General features: G+C 33.9%; 1 non-coding gene and 1 pseudogene across 1 annotated transcript; one reads left to right on the top strand and one right to left on the bottom strand.

Annotated features, from left to right (window-relative positions):
• Positions 1-14,516: 14,516 nt before the first annotated feature.
• On the top strand, positions 14,517-15,768 carry LOC138382620 (adenylate kinase 2, mitochondrial pseudogene; annotated as a pseudogene).
• A 5,843-nt stretch (positions 15,769-21,611) lies between these two features.
• Positions 21,612-21,823, bottom strand: LOC138383043 (small nucleolar RNA U3). Its single transcript, XR_011233503.1, has one exon. It is a non-coding gene; the product is annotated as a small nucleolar RNA U3 (small nucleolar RNA).
• Positions 21,824-22,360: the final 537 nt, after the last annotated feature.

Below are 22,360 nucleotides of genomic sequence, written 5' to 3'. Positions count from 1 at the left end.
ATGATCTTGCTAGAGTCTCTCATTGCACCAAGGGTGGCCTCACTCGTATGTCTGGTGATTAGAAGCTGTCATGTTGGGAGCATTATTCTTTTCCATTACAATTCTCATATTTTAGCCTCCTTGCTAGTGCTGGTATAGATGGTAGCTCAGATTTCCAAGATCAATAAGAGAGAAAGCTTCAATGCACAAGTGATTTTCCAGAATCTGCTTGTGTTACACGTGCTGTTGTTCCATTAGCCAAAGCCATTTCAAGGTTGGGGATGGCGGCAATCTATTGCACCTCTTGATGAAATGAGCTGCACAGTCACAATGCAAAGGAACATGCACGCAAAGATGGGATGAATTTATAGACATTTTAAAGTTTACCACAAATAATTTGCTTGTTGTGAAATTTATCAAGAGCACTTTTATCTAAGGTAGTGGTTCCCAAAGTCCAGACACGATATAAATAACTAGCAACCTTTGGCTAATGCCAAGCTTCCTTCACACAACTATGTAATCCTCCCATAGGGTTTTAGTTTATTCACTTGAAAAATGTTCCTATATCCTGCTAGAAAATTTCTCCCAGAAGCTGCAAGTTGGGATAAAAGCTGTCTAATTGCTGCCTTGGCGGTATTTTTGTTCTTTATGTTTTTACTCGGTGGCCTGTTCATTGTGGCAGTATGATACAGACAACTTTGATCTATTATTGCTCCTCATTATCCAATTGCTCTTTAGATACTTTTGAAGTTAGCCTTGAGCAGCTGCAAGGTAGGTTCATTTCTGGAAGAAACCCTACTTATCTGCTAACTATTTCCCTGTATGGCTTCCATTGCTTCATTTTAAGCTATCAGAATTGTTAGATAAATTGCAGTTACTGACCCTTTTAAAAAGCTCTGGTATTGCATGGCTCAAATTCACACCATTTAGAGACATTTAAGAATGTAACTGCTACATCTCTTGCAGGAAAAAGGATGACCATTATAAATGAGGAGGAAATTATGGTAGACTGTTTTGTAGCTAGACAATAAAGGGTTTCAGCAGAATTCAGTTAGATCTCAAGCACTCCTGGGCAAATATGTAATTGCAATGTTCTAAAAAAATGCTTATTAGTAATGTCTTGCTCTTCTTAGTCCATACTAACTTTAGGAAATTCTTTTTATAACCATTTTAATCCTGCAGCAGGATTTACATCAGATACTTTAATTTCCTATCCTTACGTTAAAGAATGACAACAACGTTAGAAAAGGAAAGTTCTGTGGTATCTGGCACTTATTAATCAAAATAAAAGCTCTGCTATTCCCTGATGTTTGACTTTTTCAGTACTCTGTGAGTGCTATGTGATATGCAAAGTGGGATAAGGTGAAGCATGTTAATTAAAAGAATCTGCAAAGTAAAATACAGTTATTCATCCCAACTGAGAAAAGTGCAAATGAATTTTTAAAGCATAGAATACAACAGGTGCTTAACAATTGCTTGTTATTTTAAATTATCCTAGTGGATATTTGAAGTTGTCAGCCTAGCACCTTTATTCCAAAAGCTGTCTTTTCCTAAGCACCTGGTAAATATGTAGTGTGACTTTATAATTTATTGTTCAAACCAGACATTTTTGAGAGCATAAGTACTATTAATGATTACATGATGAAAAATGTGTAGACCACAAAAATTTTTAGGCAAAACTGAATGTATGATTTGCTTTTAAATATAAAGTCCCTCATAGTTCTACAAGTTTTAACTTCTGACTCAAGTTAGATCAAAAAATTTTCACCAGTTTTGGGCAGAGGGAGCTAAAGGCAATTGCTCTCTAGTGGCTAAAGATGTAAGATCAAAGCATTTTAATTCTCCTACATAGAGAAAAGCATGGAATGAGGCAAATGAAAATGAAGCCATTATAGGGAAGGTAAAACAAATAAACAATAAACAGAACATAAGAGAGAGGAACAAATTGAGAAAGGGCTGCTTCATGTTAAATATGAGCTTTTTCCATATTTTGCTTTTCCTAAAAAAATTTATTTTTAATCAATAAATAATAATGTGTATTTATGGTATACAATGTGATATTTTACATAGATACAATGTATCTGTGTATACATTGTAGAAAGATTAAACTGACGTTTTATTTTTTAAACCTTAATTTGATTCCTGTTTTCTTGCTCTATGATTGTTTGAGATTTGCTTGTCATTTGCAACCAAAATGATCAAAATGAAAATGTGATGGAATTATTTATGTCTCAGAAAACATATTTTCTTTTTTTTTCCTTGAGATGGGATCTCACTATGTTGCCCAGGCTGCTCTGTTGGCCTCAAGCGATTCTCCCACTGCAGCCTCTGCGTATCTGGCACTATGAGTGCTGCAACCACACTGAATATTTTTCTTGATTTTAAATGATCACATAAGAAGTGCTCAATATAAGAATTGTAATCTCCCACACACTGAAGAAAAAACTAAGACCAGGGGATGCTCACTGATCTAATATCACATCATGATTAATTAATGTGTCAAATATTTAAACCCTTCTTTTGTGGCTTCCTACCCCAGGAGCTCTCACTTATAATAAAGTTACTTTTTATTCATAACTATATTTCAGTATACTCCAGGGGATACCAAATATGGTTAGAAAGTGGGGTCTTGGTCAGGAAAATATTGGGACATTTTATACTCAGAGTGTAATTTAGTCCAAGGATTAAAAACCAGTATCATGAATTTTTAATTCTTCCCAATGAAAGTAAGGTAAATATTAGAACCCTTCTTATGGAATGAAATTCATAATTATTCAAGATATCTTTAAAGTATAATTATTTATTGAATCAATAAAATCTAATTCATTGTGTTATACACTTTGAAAGGTAAATGGGCTGAGAGATTATTTTTTCTTTTTTTCCAGAGAGTATTTCTTTTGATCATTGCTCTGTAACCTATGACAAGAAGGTATTAAATTGGAAATACCAAACACAAAAATATATTATGTCTGAAACCCCAAAGAGAAAGCTAAAAAAATCAATAATATTTGAAACTAGGTATAAGTAGCTAGGAAAATAGCATCTGTGTGGATTAAAGTAGGAAGATTAAGGGAAATATATTCCCCATAGTTTGTGTGCTTTTTGGCTCTTCTTAATACAAATACTAAATTAATATAGGGATTAACACATTTAAGAGGGGAAAGACATTAAATAAACCTCATAGTCATTCCCGAGAAGTTGCCAGTTTTCATTTATAGTTGGCTATTTGTATCTGTGGGTTCCACATCTATGGATTCAACAAACCATGGATCAAAATTATTTTCAAAAAAGTGTGTCTACCTTGAACATGTAAAGAGCTTTTGTGTATGTGTAATTATTCCCTAAGCAATACATTATAACAACTATTCACATAGCATTTACATTATATTAGATATTATAAATAATCTAGAGATGATTAAACTATATGGGAGGATGTGCATAGTTTACATGCAAATAACACACTATTTTATATAAGTGACTTGAGCATCTGTAGATTTTGGTATCCACAAGAGATCCTGGAACCACTCCCCCGGGAATACCGCTGTTAGGGATGACTATATTTTCTTGAAATAGGACAATATGTAAAATTATATCAGATTTTTGATGGGAAAAACAGTATTATCAAGGTAAGTAGAAATATCCCTCATCCACCGTAATTATAAACAATAACATATGGAAGAATAATAGATCTACAGATTGTATTTCCAAAAATATTTGATGGTTGAGAACTTAACTTTTGTCCATACAACTGAAATGAGTATCAGTTAAACTATTTGAATTTGAACTATTGATTCAATCTCATAAACAAGAGTTATAGTTAAAAATGGAAAAATAATCAGGGCAAAGACCATGCCTTCATTATTTATTTATTCTTAGACTTCATTAGAACCCAGAAAATAGATCATGCTGAATAAAATTTCATGAATGAATAAGACTATAAGTTCTGTGTGAAGTTATGATTGTAAAGTTTAAAGTTCTTTGTGCTATTTTATGCATATGACTTGAGATCAATATTTTGGAGACAGAGTTTCACTCTTTTGCCTGGGCTAGAGTGCCGTGGTGTCAGCCTAGCTCACAGCAACCTCAGACTCCTGGGCTTAAGCAATCCTTCTGCCTCAGCCTCCCAAGTAGCTGGGACTACAAGCATGCACCACCATACCCAGCTAATTTTTTCTATATATTTTTAGTTGTCCAGATAATTTATTTTTATTTTTTTAGTAGAGACGGGATCTCACTCTTGCTCAGGCTGATCTCAAACTCCTGACCTCCAGTGATCCTCCCACCTCAGCCTCCCAGAGTGCTAGGATTATAGGCGTGACTCCCATGCCTGGCCAAGATCAATATATTTTGTACATTAATTTTAAATGTAAGTACTTAAGTGCACATACAGTAATAACATTCATCGGGTGTCGGGCAGGTGGGTGGGTGGAGGAGGGGATGGGTATATTCACACCTGATGGGTGCGGTGCGCACCGTCTGGGGGATGGACACGCTTGAAGTTCTGATTCGGGTGGGGCAAGGGCAATATACATAACCTAAACATTTGTACCCCTGTAATATGCTGAAATAAAAAAAAATTAAAAAAATTTAAGTGTAAGTAATGCCAGAATATTGTAATGAATTAGTCAGTAGTTTTCAATTTTGCATTATAAGTACTTGATAATGATAACATACGACTGACTAGAACCCACTTGCAGAGCTGTGTTTCAGTTCTCTGGCATGGAATAAGGGCATTGGCTTTTTTTTTTTTTTTTTTCAGCTTTCAGGGTAATTCTAATTTCCACCCAAGGTTGAGGACCACCAATTAAAAGTTAGAGTCTTAAAGCAAATGGATCAGTGCTCATTTTGCCAAATACACCCTTGACTTACTATGTGGCTCACAGAAGTCAGTTAAGCTTTCTGAACATTATTCTACATTCATAAAATAATAACAATAATGTATTTAATAAATACAAAAAGTTCTTGAAATACAATTGTAGTGGTTGCTGTCATTATTGCTATTATTGTTGACAGTATTATTATAAGAATAAATAATCTTCTCTATTTACATGGCTGCCTTCTGAACATCTTTCAGATCTCAACTCAAATGTTTTCTTAGAGAGGCTTCCCTAACAAGCTTTTAAAAGGCAGAACCTCTTTCTCCATCTCAGATAAATTGTAGTGAATCACCAATTTATTTAATTTGTAATGCTTATTAATACCTATACTCATGTTGTTTTACTTTCTCCTGTCCCTCCCTCTTTTCCTCTCTCCCATCTCCCCACCTCTCTCCATAAGCACCAGATAATCAGGGTCTGTTTCTCTCTTACTGACTACTGTTGAGTCCTCAATGGCTAGAACATTGCCCAGCACATCGAAGGTATGCATAATGCATAAATATTTATGGAACACTGGCATGGAAAATTTGTATCTACAGTTTACATAGCTTGACCTGAGAGGAAAGAAGTCTCAATGTTAATATATTACAGATATATATCTATATGTCTATATCTATGTCTATCTACCTATCTCAATTCTTTTGATTACTAGCCCTTATAGCTGTTTATAGAGTAGTTAAATAAGTAATTAGTATTATTTTTCACGGATTAGAACTTGTCAGTATCAAAGAGGTTAGGGAAGAATCACAGACAGATTTCACTTTGATTAAGTGAGCATCACATCTCCTTAGCATTTGATTTTCATGTGCCTCTAACCCTCACAACAAAGCTTGGACATAAGGTCGAGCTAGGTAAAGAAAAAGATATTATTAATAGATTCCACATCTTTTCACTATACTTGCTTTGGATTTCCTCTCTCTAACAAACCAGAGGATTATATTAGGTTTCCTTTTGAAATCAAATCACACAGTGACTGAGATTTCCAGAGTATTGTGAAGTGAAGAGTTCTGAAGGCAAGTGTTCTCAAGTATCTGCAGAAGAAACTGCCATGGTGGGAAATGGATGAAGTACTGTTGAAGTGTGCTGTATATCTGCAGATAGTTGGAATATTTCATCAGAATAGCTTAACATGTTGTGAACAATACAGTAAATTTACTTAATGATGCACTCAAACTCAACCATTTTATTGAAATTTTGTGCTTAATTCAGTAAAAACACTGTTTTTATTTCTGATCACAATATTATATGAAGAAAGTAAAAATGTCATTTAATGAAAACAAGTAATACTTACATAGTTTTTTCTTTTTCTTTTTTTTTTTGCTTATTGAATATTTGAAGCAAGTTCACAGGAACCAACAATTTAAAAGAATCTAAGCATAAAACTGAGAGCTTTATTTAAGAGAACTTCATTCTCAGCAAACAAGGGATAATGAAATTATGAATAAGGATTGGGACAATAGTTATTGCTTTCAATCTTGATGATAACAAAACACCAAATATGCTTATGAAAAAATATCTCTCTTTATATTAATATTTTCTTCTATGGAGAAAGGACATGTGAGGGAGAATAAAGTATTTATATTAACATATCTGTCCCTAAAAATTTCCCATTTCAAGGACAGAAACTGAGTTGGATCAATTAGGGAATCATTCTTGAGAAAACACTCTCCAAACATCAAACGTCATAAATGAAATGAGATCACTGTATTTTTCTGTTAGGATCTAATTCTGATATTTGTGTCTTAAAATTTTATCATATTACTTCCTCACCTCTCCCAATTTCTGTATTCTGATTGCAATAATTCCTGATGAGTACATGTTATACAGAATGGCCAATTCTAAGTCAGATAAATTACTGTGCAAAAAAAGGGAAGGCAGAGGGGATAGAGAGAAAAGTCTGTTACTTTTCAATAACAGAAAATCACCTGGATTAATTGATTATTTGCTTTTTGCAGCTAAAAAAAGTTTTTGTTTTCTCATTGCAAACAAGTATGGAGAATTTGAAAGAGAAAGTGTAAGTAACAAAATTTGCCAAAATTTATACTTAATCTCTACTAAAAGGTGGCTTATGACAATGTTTGGCTGAATTTATACTTATTAATTTTAACTTAATATTATACCATAGATATTCTCCATGACATTGAGACGTATTTAAAAAATATTTTAATGGATGATCAATTTTCCATTTTATGAATTTATTTTATTTACTTAGTCTTATTTTAGTAAATCCTAGTTGATTTTTCATTTTTTTCATTTTTATAAATAATGCCGTATGAAAATCCCTGCATATCATCCAGTTAATAGTCTTCACTTTGCAGGGAGGTGTCATGTTCATGTCAGTTCTCTTAGTAGGATATTAACTCATTTCTATCAAATGTGTTTACCAAGAAGGAACAATTAATGGTTTATATAATAACCTCTTTCTGAGGAAAAGAAAATTTTCATAAAGAAAATATAATAGAATTATACTTAATTCTACCACTCGGAATTAACTGCTGCTAGCAATTGAATGTATTTCTATATACAAATATTTTTTTCACTTAACATAAACAACTGACCATTAAGATGGTATTAACTAGACATCAGAAATAAAATTTAATGTATTGTATACCATTGTTTATTTAGTATGACAGCTAGTTTTGTGACTGCTGCTCTAAGCAAGTAAGAAATCTAAAAACAATTCTGTCTTACAGATACATGGATTCAGTACTTGGCACAATCCTTCACTCCCTTGTCTTTGTTCCTACTGTATTTTTCATTCTAATTCATTCATGTGTTTTTCTTTCTCACTAGACTATGGGATTTTTTTGAGAGAAGTTAATGTGGTTTACTCATTATTTAAACAGTGCCTGGCAAGCAGTATGTCTTGAATAAAAAAATAAATAAAACATTTGTTTTTAGTTCTTGAGTCCAGTAGTCAATTGATATAACTGATTTGTCAAAATTTACTGTATAAGATTTTCAGATTAATTTATTAGGTTATCACAATAAAAATTAAATAATTATATTATTACAATGAAAACATAGTATAGTAAAAATTAAATTGATATCAAAGAAAAATGAAATTATTTGAATTAACCTAGAGACCCAGGATCCTTTAAATTTTTCAAAATCTTTGAGTACAATAGCTTTTCTCATGAAGACTTCACATAAATAAAAATTAAAATTAAAACCTTAAATTATACTTTAATGGTCATATTAATATCAGTAAAAATAAAGCTTTAAAAGGCCAGTGAAACAATTGGCTGTTAGAATTTTTCACACAAAGTTGCAAAACTAAATATTTTACTATATATTTATAAGATATGTTGAATATCTTTTAAGATATAGAACATATACATACACACATACCATATACATATAAGATATATATAATATAGATATATATAGACATAGATATTGATAGAGATAGAGATATATAGTTTTTTGAGATGGGATCTAGCTCTGCTGCCCAGACTAGAGTGCAGTGACTGCAACCTTAAACTCCTGGGCTCAAGCAATCCTCCTGCCTCCGACTCCGAAGTAGCTGGGACTACAAGCACACACCACCATGCCTGGATAATTTTTTATTTTTAATTTTCTGTGGAGACAGCGTCTTGCTATTGCCCATGCTGTTTTTGAAATCCTGGCCTCAAACGATTCTCCTGCATCAGCCTCTCAAAGTGCTAAGATTACAGGGGTGAGCCACTGCCCAGGCAAAAAATCGTTTTGCTAAAATGTACCCAAAATGTACCCACAGACATCTGGAGTTGGGTAGCTTTGAGATCATCTTGTAGTTATGGGGAATGGCGGGTGTGCTAGAGTAATGGAAGTCTGGAGAAAGAAAAGAATCATAGAGAACATGGAGAAAAAAATATTGTGGATAATATTTATAATTTGGATACCTTTCCTTTTTAATTTAATTTCTTACTTTTATTTTCCTATTACTTTCCCAAAACCTTTGCAATGATTCTCCTTCCACCCCCACCAATTACCTAAGAGAGCTAGAGAAATATATTTTCAGTATGGATAGTTGTGTATGAAAGTGATGGTCATATATTATTTGTATAAGTGTAGCTCTTGGTATACAAGAAAAAATAATTTCTATTAATATAACTGAATCAAATTTCCATCTAATTCTGATTGGGGCAGAATATTAAGCTAAGTTTTTTTCCTTTATTTTTGGTGAGTCTCAATTTCACCTCTCCTCTTTCTCACTGGGCCCTGTGAGTTCCAGATGCCTGTACTGGGCCACCCATAAGTATAATGTGGGCTGGAACTCCGAACAGGACATCTTTGGACTCTTCTCCATTTCATTCTCTGGAAATCTGTCCATATTTCCAGGTGATTTAAATTATGAAATTTAGTCTTATTGTGTCTATATTCTTTTCTTTCCAGTCCCATATATATATATATTTTTTTTTTTTTTTCAGGGCTTCCTGTACGTTCTGACTCCTTTCTGAACCATTGCTGGGCAAAGGAAAAATTCTGGATCTCTTTAAATCATACTAGGATAGCAAAACATGTGTATAAATTTTCCTTTGTCCCCTGTGCCTAAACACACTAAGAACTCCTGGCTGTTATATTTGGTCCAAGATGTCTTCACAAACATTTTTGTTCTATTTGGTCCCAGCTGTCTTAGCCTGTCTGGGCTGCTATAACAAAAATACCACAAACTGGGTAAGTTACCAATAACAGAAATTTCACACAGTTCTGAAGGTTGGAAAGTCCAAGATCCAGGAGCCAGAAGATTTGGTGTCTGGTGAAGTCACACTTAGATGGTTCTTCTAGCTGAGTCCTCACATGGTAGAAGGGAAAAGACAGCTCTCCAGGGCCTCTTTTATAAAGGCATTAATCTCATTCATGACGGCTCCACTCTCATGACCTAATCACCTCCCAGAAGCCCTATCTCTAATACTATATTTATGATTAGGTCTCAACATAGTAATTTTTTTGGGGGGACACAAACATTCAAACCACAACACTAAGGTCTACGCAGGAAATAAGGAACACATTCCTTTGTAAACTCTCAAGCTTATCTGAAAGTGCTTTCCCCCCCCCCACACTCAGAATATTGAGTGAAGTGGTTGCAGGGCCAGGACCCTTTCTCTGAGATTCAACAGCTAACCTCTTTACTTTTTATTTTGTGATAGAGCAACCAAAGTAGAGATTGTTCTTTACTCATCAGGTATGAGTCTATCCGTATTTTATGGTATAAACTTTATTCATTGAGTAATTCAGGGCTCTAGATGAGTTTATGGATATAACATTTTTCTTTTAAACTTTTGTGACAGCTATTAGTTTCAAAGAATTATTCTGAGGTTCAAAATCCATGAAGTGATTTCTTTGTTCACTTTCTCTTACTTTATCATCCTTTTTTTATCTTGAGGTAATGAATGCCACTGGTAATATAAAAAACAAAAGGAAACAGAAGTTATCAGAAACAAAAATAATATCTGTTAAGTTATGAAACATTATTAATGAATAATAGCATTAGTAAATAAAGTTTGATATGTTTAATTCACCTAGAATGATGTTTCAAGGGGATATTCACTATCCTTGGGCCCCTGAGTCATGCCCAGGAGGCAGACTAATTTCTCCTTGGGCAAGAAGCACTGAACACTGATTTATATTGTCTATTATTACAGGGGCTATTTACAACTTGATGGTTAAAACAAATAGTGGCGATTCTATTCAAAGTGAAGTCAGAAGACAACCAAAATAATATTTCCCAAATTCTGATAATAAGTTGTTTGTAACAACTGGATAGCTTTGTCTGATATGATGGATGGTTACATTTGGGACCACCTCCAAAGGGCTCTACTTTCTCAGATTCCTGATCTAGAGCCCACTTTAAAGGATCCGTGAAGTTGTCTCTTATCTAGATTGCATAGAAGACATCACAGAGAAAGGGTTAAAAGAACATAAAGGAGATATATCAAGTCATTTCATACCTGTACTAATCTCTTACTCTAATACATTATATTAAGTTTTATAATCTCAAAATTCTTGAATTTCTGAAACTGTAAATAAGGAGTCAAAATGTAACTAGGTAAATAGATACTAGACATATTAATAGAAGACAATATATCCTTATTCTGACCATAAAACAATTTTTCTTGCATTTATTTTTATCTGCATAATGAAAATCTTTAAAGATATTTATGAATTTAGAGACATTAAAAAGAGGAAAATCATCTTGCTATCGTGCCATATTGAAAAGATAATTTTGGCAGATAAACTCAGCCTTATACCTGCCTATATTTGATTGTTTTAAACAAAATAAAGAATATGGAAAGAATTGTACCTAAGGGAAAACAGGACTGCCTGTTCCTCTTCCTAGCATGTTCTTCAAAAGTGGTGCCTTGTGAACCATCTAAAGGAAATATGTTGACATGACAGGATTTCATGTTAATGGACTACAGTAAAGAAAGCAGTGTGGAAACAAGTTTATGATATGCATAGAGAGGATAGCCATTAGGGAGTGATAGTTCTTATGCTCTTTTCCACACGAACTAAAAGCACAGACTTCAAACTGTACTCAGTTATGTTCCACACGTTGATGTTAAAAACTGCGGCTTCCCATGAGATAAATTAATCCATATCAAAACCACAAAGCTGCATTAAGGTTATATGTTTGTTAAATATATAAATGTGTTCAAGAAGTTTGACTTCTTGCTCAACAATTTCAAGATGCTCTAATAGAATTACAAAAAGGATGGTGCCCACAACTCTGCTCAGAGGGAAGTTTGGTTCTGTTTGGTGAATTACACAAAGTCACTAAACTTTCTAAGAACCATACCATCTACGACATGCTTATTATAAAGCCATATTTGAGTTTTTGAGTCAGTATAACACGTGAAAAGTAACGAGAGACCTACAATGAAGTAAAGATGGTTTATTAGGACTCAAGCCAGGTCTTTCATGAGTTTCTTCTTACTTGTATCAATAGCTGCCTTATTAAGTGGGAGTCCTGGTTATACAGTTGATCACAGCTCTTCCATGGGGATACACTAGCTTCTTAGGCCCTAACTCCATTTATATTTTCACATGTGTAACAGTTCATTGCTTTCTTTCTTTAGCAAAATGATGAGAGGTTAATGCCATGATATTGTTGCTGACATTGCTATGACACCAAAAGGAAAAGGGAGAAATTACCATAATTATAAAACTGGAACCTAACACAGTAAATATTAACACTGTTTCTGGGGCCACAGTAAGTAGCCTAACTAAAAGTCTCTGACTACCGGCATATCAATAAGTGAAACACCATGTCAAACATTAAAATGAGAATAATTGATCCCAATCCCAAAATGAGCTAAATTCCAAAACATATAAAAGTTGATTTATAACTTATTCACTCTCTTTATCTAAATATATAAAAATTAATTGTCCAAAAATTAATCAAACCTAAATAATAGCTAAGTAGATGCCGTAACTAGTCCCGATATCCCACGGTATAACACAGGCATAGCAATAGATTCATTAGTATAGTAGGATAGGAAAAGGATGCTTCTCAAAAGTGGATCTTTGTCATTCATGTGATTCTGATAAATTACAATGGATTACTCAAAGTGTGCAATTTCAAGCTGATCAAGATGATCTTCACACTGAAGTACACGTCTATGCCTAGGATATCACAGGATGTAGAATAACCAGTTCCTTCTATTTCATGAGTGTAATATTCCATCAAACTGTAGTGTGCCTTATTTCAAAAGAGTTGCCTTTTTAACATCCTCCACTTGGGGTGTGATTTATTAAATTTTTAGTAACATGTTGTTACTTCCTCTGTTATATAAAATTAAGTCATTAATTTAGAGCCACATCACTCCGAGATTGAATGAAATGGGCACTCACTATACTTTTTACTCTCTAAAGTGATGGGGATAGTAAAACAATAGAATGACTTACTTAAAAACTGACTCTCCATTCTGAAGGAAAATTTTAGAGGTTCTAGTAGAAGTTCTTTATTACATAAAACCATTTTTTTTAAACAGGACACTGTATGAGTCTGTTTCATTTATTATGTTACTTTATGAAGAAAATAAGAGAAGGCTTATCCAGGGCCCTCTAATCTCTTAGTTCAGATTATACCTCTGTAAAAACCTGTCTCTGCCTCGCAAAGTGGAAAAGGCTATCTCATTCTAAGGGATAAAACACAGGAGGTTTAGACTGGATAAAATTATATAAGAGAATAAAGGGAATAAAATAATGGAGAAAGTTTGAGAGAAATAGAAGTGACAACTTTGCATGAGCAAGGATATCTTTGTATATAATGATGTCCATGGACCTCCATTGGGAGTCAACATACTTCTGGCTTCCTGACTTTCAGTATATTCAGGCACCACCATAGACTCAATTAGTTATCCTCAAATGCATTGGTAAAAGAAAAAGAATGGATCAATTGCATGAGAGCCAAAACAAACTTGGAAAATTGTGGAAAAGATCCAGGAAACACTAAATTTATAATGTAAATATGTAGGTAGGTAGCAGAGTTTGAGCTCCTGAAACCCTTTAAAACCAAAAGTCTAGTAATTATCTACAAAAATCACACAAAAGGAAGTCACTTTCTCCTTCCTGAAAACTAGAGATGGGGTTCAGTCCTGGCCAGAATGCTTCCTGATACTATTGCCAGTAGCATTACCATAATGAAGTTCAAAAGATTTTCCATACTCTGATATGAAATAGAGACAATTCAATGCGGGATTAGCCATCAGGTATATACCCATACTTGAATTGGTCAAAAATTGGTCTAATATAACAGAAATTAAATGAGACATGGAATGTCTTGGGACTTCAATCTATTGTTCACTCTCCTAGACCAAAGTCATTTAAGCATTATAACCTAAATTAAATAGGCTTATAAAATGAGATATTTTATTGAAAGTTCGTTATTATGTACAGTAGAGGAGAAATTTGAAATTTCACTGTAAATATTATTAGATAATTAACAGCAAAACACTAGCCTTATGGAAAAAATTCATCTTGTGGGTCTATTAAACTGAAAAACCACCACACAAGCTGTCTTACTGGAGCCAGATAGGAGTTGTTCATTGCTACATGGGGAAGCTCATCTTTCACAAACTGATTCACACATTCATTTTGATACCATCTGGCTCCCTTACTTTTCTTGAATAACAAAGGCCACTAGGAAAAAAAAAAAAAAAAATAAGGCCTATTTCTCACCTCAGGGAAGAGGAAGAGAAAAACATCACACCTGATGGAAGCAGATGCAATGTGAATCTTCATGGGAGAAAACAATTTTCTCTAAATTATCTTTTAAAACTGGTATATTTATAGCCTCTAACCAAATGCTGCAGTTATGCTAAGCTCTCATTCCTGGAAGAAAAATAACTATCTAGAAAACACAAAAAATATGCAAAAGAGAAACATAAGATCTGAATATCATGTTAGAAGAAATAGGTAGCTGGTACCCCAATGCCTAAAAATACCAACAGGAAGAAACCTGCCCTTGGAGATATGTCATGGTAGGCTTCAAATGCTAGTATCTGTACAAAAACTAAATCCTAAAAATTCAAAGTACTTTGCTAGTGCTTACAAAACAGATAGCCAGAAATATGCTGCTTTTTTCTAATTATGTAGTAATAAATACCAGTTATTATAGAGGAAAGATTTAATGCAGAGCTGAACTCACAGAAACTAAGGTAGACATTGGCGGACATGGCTCCCAATGTGCCAGCGGCAGAGCCCGAGCCCGAGCCCGAGCCCGAGCCCGAGCCCGAGCATGCTAAAGGCATCCAGGCCGTGCTGTTGGGGCCTCCCGGGGCTGGCAAAGGTACCCAGGCACCTAGACTGGCTGAACATTTCTCTGTCTGCCATTTGGCCACTGGGGACATGCTGAGGGCCATGGTGGCTTCTGGCTCAGAGCTGGGAAAAAAGCTGAAAGCAACTATGGATGCTGGGAAACTGGTAAGCGATGAAATGGTAGTGGAGCTCATTGAGAAGAATTTGGAGACTCCCTCTTGCAGAAATGGTTTTCTTCTAGATGGCTTCCCACGGACTGTGAGGCAGGCAGAAATGCTCGACAACCTCATGGAGAAGAGGAAAGAGAAACTTGATTCTGTGGTTGAATTCAGCATCCCAGACTCTCTGCTGATCCGGAGAATTACAGGAAGGCTGATTCACCCCAAGAGTGGCCGTTCTTACCACGAGGAGTTCAACCCCCCAAAGGAGCCCATGAAAGATGACATCACTGGGGAACCCTTGATCCGTCGATCAGATGATAATGAGAAGGCCTTGAAAATCCGCTTGGAGGCCTACCACACTCAAACCACCCCACTCGTGGAGTACTACAGAAAACGGGGGATCCACTCTGCCATTGATGCGTCCCAGACCCCTGATGTCGTGTTTGCGTGCATCCTAGCAGCCTTCTCCAAAGCCACATCCTAGTAACAGAAGGCCAGGCGAGACTGCACCACTGCTCATCTCCTCACGGCGTGATCCCTGCTCTTAGGTGCTGGGCAAAGGGGGAGAGTGGTCAGGGTGAAGATGGAGAGAGAGGGCTGGTGAGGGGCTCAAGAGGAGTATTTGGAAGAGCACCAGTGTTGTTATAGTGAGGCAGATTCTTTTACACATGGGTGGTAACTTTAAAGTGTAAGTAAAGGGAAAAATTAATTTAAAAAAAAAAACACTGTGCTTGGAGGATATGGGTAGAAATAGTGAGGTACAGTATTATTTCTGAGGAATTGGGTTTTCATTTACTCTGGACTGGTAACAATGTTTTTTAAAGGCAATGCCCTAAGACCTCAGCTTTCATCTCAGAACCTCATGCGTTGCCATACCAAGAGTACAGGAAATCAGTCTGTTGTCCTATCTGTCCTGTAGCCTGGAACAGGGAGGGTTTGACTGTTGACCCTGGTTCCCCATACCATAAGATCAAGAAACAGTCTTCACATTTGACAAAGATATGGGATGTATTTGTGAGGAGTGGTGGCTCAGCAAATGAAGTTTACTGGGGTCGAGGGCAGGGGAGGCTGTACTGACTCCCTTCCTCTGACTTACCACTCATTCCCCAGTACACCTGCTCTCATGGGTAAGAGCTCAGCAGCCAGCCAGCACATACTGCAGTCCTGCACTCTTGCCTTCTTTCATCCACGGTGTGTAAAGGGACCTTTTTAAATAAATGAGCAAGTGTCCTAAGCTTTATCATCCAAAGTTGTCTTTCCATCCTCAAATCCTGTGACTGGATCACTCGACAATACTGTGATGTATTACTTTCAATGAGGTGCCTTTCTTAACTGACCAAATGCTGCCTTGTTTTGCCCCTCTATCAATAAACTATATTACAAGTTTGTAAAAAAAAAAAAAAAGAAAGAAACTAAGGTAAATCCACAGGTGAGGAATGAAATGTCATAAACATGCACACTAATGCTGGAACAGCACTGGAACTACAATCATTAGATCTGGTAATCATGAGGGCCTTGGGTATTTATGATTATGAGGGAATCAGAGAAATAAGGCCTTGGGTATATAAGAACTGAAGTTGGAACTTAAATTTTCTTTAAGGAATATAAACAGGAGAAATAAATAATTTCTGGCTACTAGCATAGCAAGATGAAAAGAAAGCTTATTTTTGTTTGTACTTTGGGGAAAGAATAAATATATCCCCTGAGATACCATATCTTGAGTCTGTGTTTTGCATTTATTTATAGTTTGAAATTGCATATGCTGCAGGATGTATAACTTAAGAAGTTAACATAAAAACACTGGGATGTCTGGAAGAAGAAAATACAAAATACTATTGAGAGACAATCTCACAACCCCAGTAGCATGGCTGAATGTAAACCGGAGAAACAGCCCCACTCAAGATGAGCTCAGGATAAAAAACTTAAAATTCATGAAGAAATAACTAAGCATGAATGGGAGTCAGCAATAATTAATTATGAATGAGAGTCAGTTGAACAAGATGAATCACACTTTACTTGACATAATAGAAATGTTTATTTGAAATAAGTAAAATAAATAATACTATAATAAAATACAGAAATACAAACAAAACCAAAGGGAACTATCAAGGTTATTATATTAAAGAAATACTTGTCAAATTGGAAAATAATAAGCAAATAGAACATCTAGATATATATTTATAAAATTGAAAATTTAATGGGCTGAGAAAATAAGCTAAATAAAGAATTCATAATCTGAAAGATAGTATAAAAAAATGTCAAAATGTATAGCTGAGAAAAATACAAATGCAAGATTAAGACATTTTCAAAATAGGTCTAAAATAATTTCAAAAGTAATGAAGAAAAGAAGTCAGTATTCAAAATTATAATGACTGAGAAATATAAAAAATAATGGTTGAAGAAACCCAATATGACAGCAAGATATGATAAATGAAAAGAAATCCAAGTTTAGTTATATCAAAGAGATATAGCACCCTCCCCCCCAAGAAAAATGATACCAGTGAAAAATCTTAAAATTAAAAAAAAAAAAAGATGCATAATGGTATCTCCCCATCTGGGGGATGGACATGCTTGAAGCTCTGACTCAAGTAGGGCAAAAGAAATATATGTAACCTAAACATTGGTACCCCATAATATGCTGAAATCAAAAACAATAAAAATTAAAAACAAGATGCATAATGTACAAAAAAACAATGCTTTTTCTCAAAGGCAACAATAAAGGCCAGAACATGTTGACTTCCAAATGCAGTGTCAAAAATAATAAACCTAGATAATTATCATTCAAAACTAAGGAATAACTAAAGAAAGTTTTGATACAAAAACATTGGGGTGGTTTACATTTGTAGAGTTGTCATGAAACTAATAAATTATATATTTCATGAAGAAAGTAAATTGATGAGGAGAGGTTGGTGAACGAGTACAAACTTAATGTTAGGAGAATAAATTCTGTTGTTCGATAGAAACAAGGTGAGTATAGTTGGTGACAATCTATTGTATATTTCTGAGTAGCCAGAAGGGAAGACTAGAAATGTTACTAACACATAGAAATGATAAATACTCTAGGTGATGGATACCCCAAATACCATGACTTAATCATTACACATTTTATCATGTAAAAATACTCACCTGTACCCCATAAATATGTAAAATATTATGCATCAATTAAAAAATAAAAAGAAAAATATAAAAATGTTGTGAAAATGTTTTTGATTCTTCTTTTATAGAAGTATAATGGACACACAATAAAATACACACATTTAAATTATACGATTTTGTTGTTGACATATGTGTCAACATATATACCCAAGATACCATAAAACCAGTTAATATAAATAAAGAGCATGAATCTCCTTACAGCCCCTCCATATGTCTTTCTCTGTATTCTCACTTATGTATTCTAGCATCTTTTGTAGATTTTGTAAGATTATCTACATTTTTGCTTTTTTTTTATTCTTCTTTTTTGCTGCTTAATTGTACTGACTAGAACATGCAGTACAAGGTTGAGTTGAAATAATAGATAGGACGTTCTTGAATTGTTCCCAGTCCTAGGAAGAAGACATTTATTCTTTGACATTAAGAATATTTTCTCCTAGTTTCTGGGATCTATTTTCACTGTCTTAATCTTATCTTTTTCAATATTTCTTGTTGAGTGAGCTTTGGCTATTTTTGTCTTTCAAGTAATGAGTTGTTGAACTGTTAGAAATAGTGTTGGTCATAATGATTCCTTATTATCTCTGTACTATCTGTACAATTGCTAGGAATGTATCTTCTACCACTTATGATAGTAGTAAATTGTGTATTCCCTCTTTTTGTTTCTTGCAATCAGTTTATCAATTTTATTGGTCTCCTTAAAGATCCAAGTTCTTGATTTATTCATTTTCTTTATATTTTTCTAATTCATTGATTTTTCTCATGCATTTATTATTTAATTTTTCCTGATTCCTACATATTTTGCTTTACTCTGGCTAGTTTCTTAGATTCTAAGCTGATATCATTGATTTGAAAGATTTTATAATTTTTTTTATATATAGGTAATTAGAGCACTAGGTTTCCAACTACATAATATGTTAACAATAGCTCTTACATTCTGATATGTTGTTTTCAATTTCATTTAGTTCAAAATATTTTATAATTTTGATTTATTTTAGACATGGATTATTTAGAAGTAGGTTATCTAGCTTCTACATATTTGGAGATTTTTCAGTAGTTTTTATTTTGTTGGTTTCTAATTTAATTTTTGTGGTTAGAGAATTCTGACTTGAATTCTTTTAAACTTAATAAGAGTTGACTTATGATCTAGAATTTGTTCTATATGCACAAATATTCCACAAGTGCTTGAAAATGATGTGTGTTTTGCTGGTGATGGGAGGGGTGTTACATAAATATTATTTTGGTGATTACACATGTTCAATCTTTACTTATTTTCTATTTGTTGTATCAATTATTGAGAGAAGAGTCTTGAAATATCTAATACAACTTTGACTGATTCTTGAAATTCTATCAGCTTTCTCATGTGTATTAAAACTCTCTCATTAGGTCCATATTGTTTGGGATTATTATGTGTTCTTAATTAATTGACAACTTTATTATTAAGATATGGTTATTTTTATACCTGGCCATCATTTTTGCTCTTGACATTATTTTGCGTGACATTCAGCTATATTTTGACTGATTTTGACATGGAGTATCTGTTAAGTTTATCTTATTTTTAATTGAGAAATAATTAATTGTGTATATTTATGGAGTATAATGTGGTATTTTAATACATATATACCTTATAGAATGATCACAGCAGCATAATTAGCAAATCTATCATCTCAAATATTTATCATTTCTTTGTGGTGAGAAGGCTAAATAGTATTTTATTGTGCATAGATACCACATATTTTAATCCATTCATCTACTAATAGACATTTAAGTTATTTCCATATGTTGGATATTGTGAATAATCCTGTAGTGAACATGGAAGTGCAAATATCTCTTAGTTATACTGATTTCAATTCCTTTGGTTGTATATCCAGAAGTAGGATTACTGGATCATATGGTATTTCTATATTTAGGTTTTTTACTTTGTTTTGTTTTGTTTTGAGACAGAGTCTCACTCTGTTGCCTGGGCTAGAGTGCTGTGGAATCAGCCTAGCTCACAGCAACCACAAACTCCTGGGCTCAAGCAATCCTTCTGCCTCAGCCTCCCGAGTAGCTGGGACTACAGGATGTGCAACCATGCCCGGCTAATTTTTTCCATATAATTTTAGTTGTCCAGCTAATTTCTTTCTATTTGTAGTGGAGACGGATTCATTTTTAATCTATCACCTTAATTTTTTTTTAATTTTATGATGCTCTCCTTTCTTTTGTTGACTCACTATTATAACTTTTTGTTTTGTTAGTGCATGCTTTAGGGTTTATTGTGTATATATTTAACTTATCATAACCTATTTTTAAGTGATATTGTACTACTTCAGGTATAGTGAACTTGTACTTCGGGTGTAGTATACTTCCATCTCTCCCCTCCCAGACTTTAAGCTATTGGCATATACTTCACTTATACATAAATTACAAACCTCATGCACTGTTACTATTTTTTAAACAATTATCTTTTATAGATATTAAAATAATAACTAACAATCATGTATTTACCATGTAGTTTCAAAACCAGGTGCTATTCATTTGTGTGTTTATATGTGGCGGCAGAGAGGGGGGAATGTGTGTGTCTAGTTTTAGATTTCCACCTGAGTTCCTATCCTTCCCATCAATTTTGTTGGTTGCTTGATGCCCAAAATCTTTTTAAAAATTTCATTTGTTTTGTCCATGTTTTTATTTGATTCAGGTGGGAGACTAAAGGCCATCTCTATTTCTAAATCTTGGCCAGAGGCAGAAGTATTTTAATAATTATTGAATACTTACATCAATCCCTATGAGTCGGATACTATTATAATCCTCATTTTTTATTGCTAAATCAATATGGAGTAATAAATTTGCTAGAAGGATGTATTGCTTTTAACGTTTGAAAAAATTTTTATACACATACTTGACATAATATAAAACTTGGAGGAAATTTAGCTCTTAATTTATACTACTTTAACTTTAAACAGGGTTGGTTAATTTGAATCAATAATGACAAATCAGCCTCAGATAAAATCAAATAATTGTCAACAGCCTCCATATTTGTCAACAGAAGGAGAGAATGAGGTTGAAAGTAGAGTAACATTGCCATTCTTATCCTTAGATCCTCTCCTCTTTCTTGACAGGTAATTAGGACCATTCTCGGTTTTTTGTTTTATTTTGTTTTGTTTCCCTTCGCTGAGAAAAGGAAACTATTAAGTGCTTCACTTGATAATGCAGACAAACCAGACTTAAAATATTATTTCTGTGAGTTCTTGCATTTAATTGTTTAAACTAATTTTTTAATGGCCTGCCTAAAATATTAACACCTGTTTATTTTTTGCTTATGCTACTACCTACCGCACCCTGTGTGCTATATGGCTAAAGATGTATTTATTACATGAATATTTGGTTTATGTAATGCATTAAATTAATTACATCATATTTTTGAATTTGCCCTACATTTTAGAAGAATGAATCTGTCATCGTCCAGCATTGCAACTGTTGCTTGTTGTTTTTCCTTCAGTTTCGATGAATGAGATCCTTTGTCACTGCAATCCCTTCTGCCAATGATCCCTAAAACATTTTTCCCATTATTTTCTGGAATCTTGTTCTGTTTGTTATCTGATGTGCTTTCTACATCTTTCTGACCCTGACTTTCTTATCTCTTTGTTGTTTTTATTCTCTGTGATTTTTTAAACATTTAATTGGATTTAATTTATTTACTGTTGTCATTAATATGATGGAAACCACTCAGACTGTGTCCTCTCCCTCTTACTCTCTCAGAAGAAAATAATCACCATCACTGGCAAATGGCAGTTGCAGGGAGGCAACACCAACAGCTGGCTGCGAAAGAGCGCTGTGACTGTCTGTGCCTCCTGCGTGTTTCTATTGCTCTACACGTTCGGAGAAACTTCTCTAGGAATGAACTATAGAAATGATCCCTGAAAGTATAGTATTTTTTTTGTGATTCTTTAGTCACATTTAAATAACCAGCTCAAATTTTTCTTATTTTGTAAAAACCCGGCATGAGTATTCATTTACCTCTGCCACAATATTTTTACACTTTTTAAAAATTATGGATTCATGAACTCAGCTCCTTCTGATGCCATTATTTACTAACTTCCAATTAACTCCTTGGCTGTGTGTAATTTAAATTCTGTCTTCTTTATTCCTACCAAACTTCCTAGTAAAAGAAAGCTATCACCTTTCTTGCTGCCAAATTCAATAAACATATTTAATCATTTTCTTCTTATACATTTCTGCTCCATTGAGCATATTTTGTGTTCAGTGCTGTATGTTCAGTTGTTGACATTCTATGCCAAACTAGAAACACTGGCCCAGTGTTTCAAAGGATGCTAATATGCAAATTGTCAACCAAATATCATGTTAAAATAAATTGCAGACAAACTGTTAAGTAAACTTAGGTAACTTAAGGATTTTTAAATACCAATACAGGCAAAAATATATCATGCAAAGACTCAAACACATAGTTAC

The sequence above is a fragment of the Eulemur rufifrons genome, chromosome 4 (genome assembly GCF_041146395.1).
Source record: "Eulemur rufifrons isolate Redbay chromosome 4, OSU_ERuf_1, whole genome shotgun sequence".
Taxonomy (NCBI): domain Eukaryota; kingdom Metazoa; phylum Chordata; class Mammalia; order Primates; family Lemuridae; genus Eulemur; species Eulemur rufifrons.
This window is presented reverse-complemented; position numbering and strand designations above follow the sequence as displayed.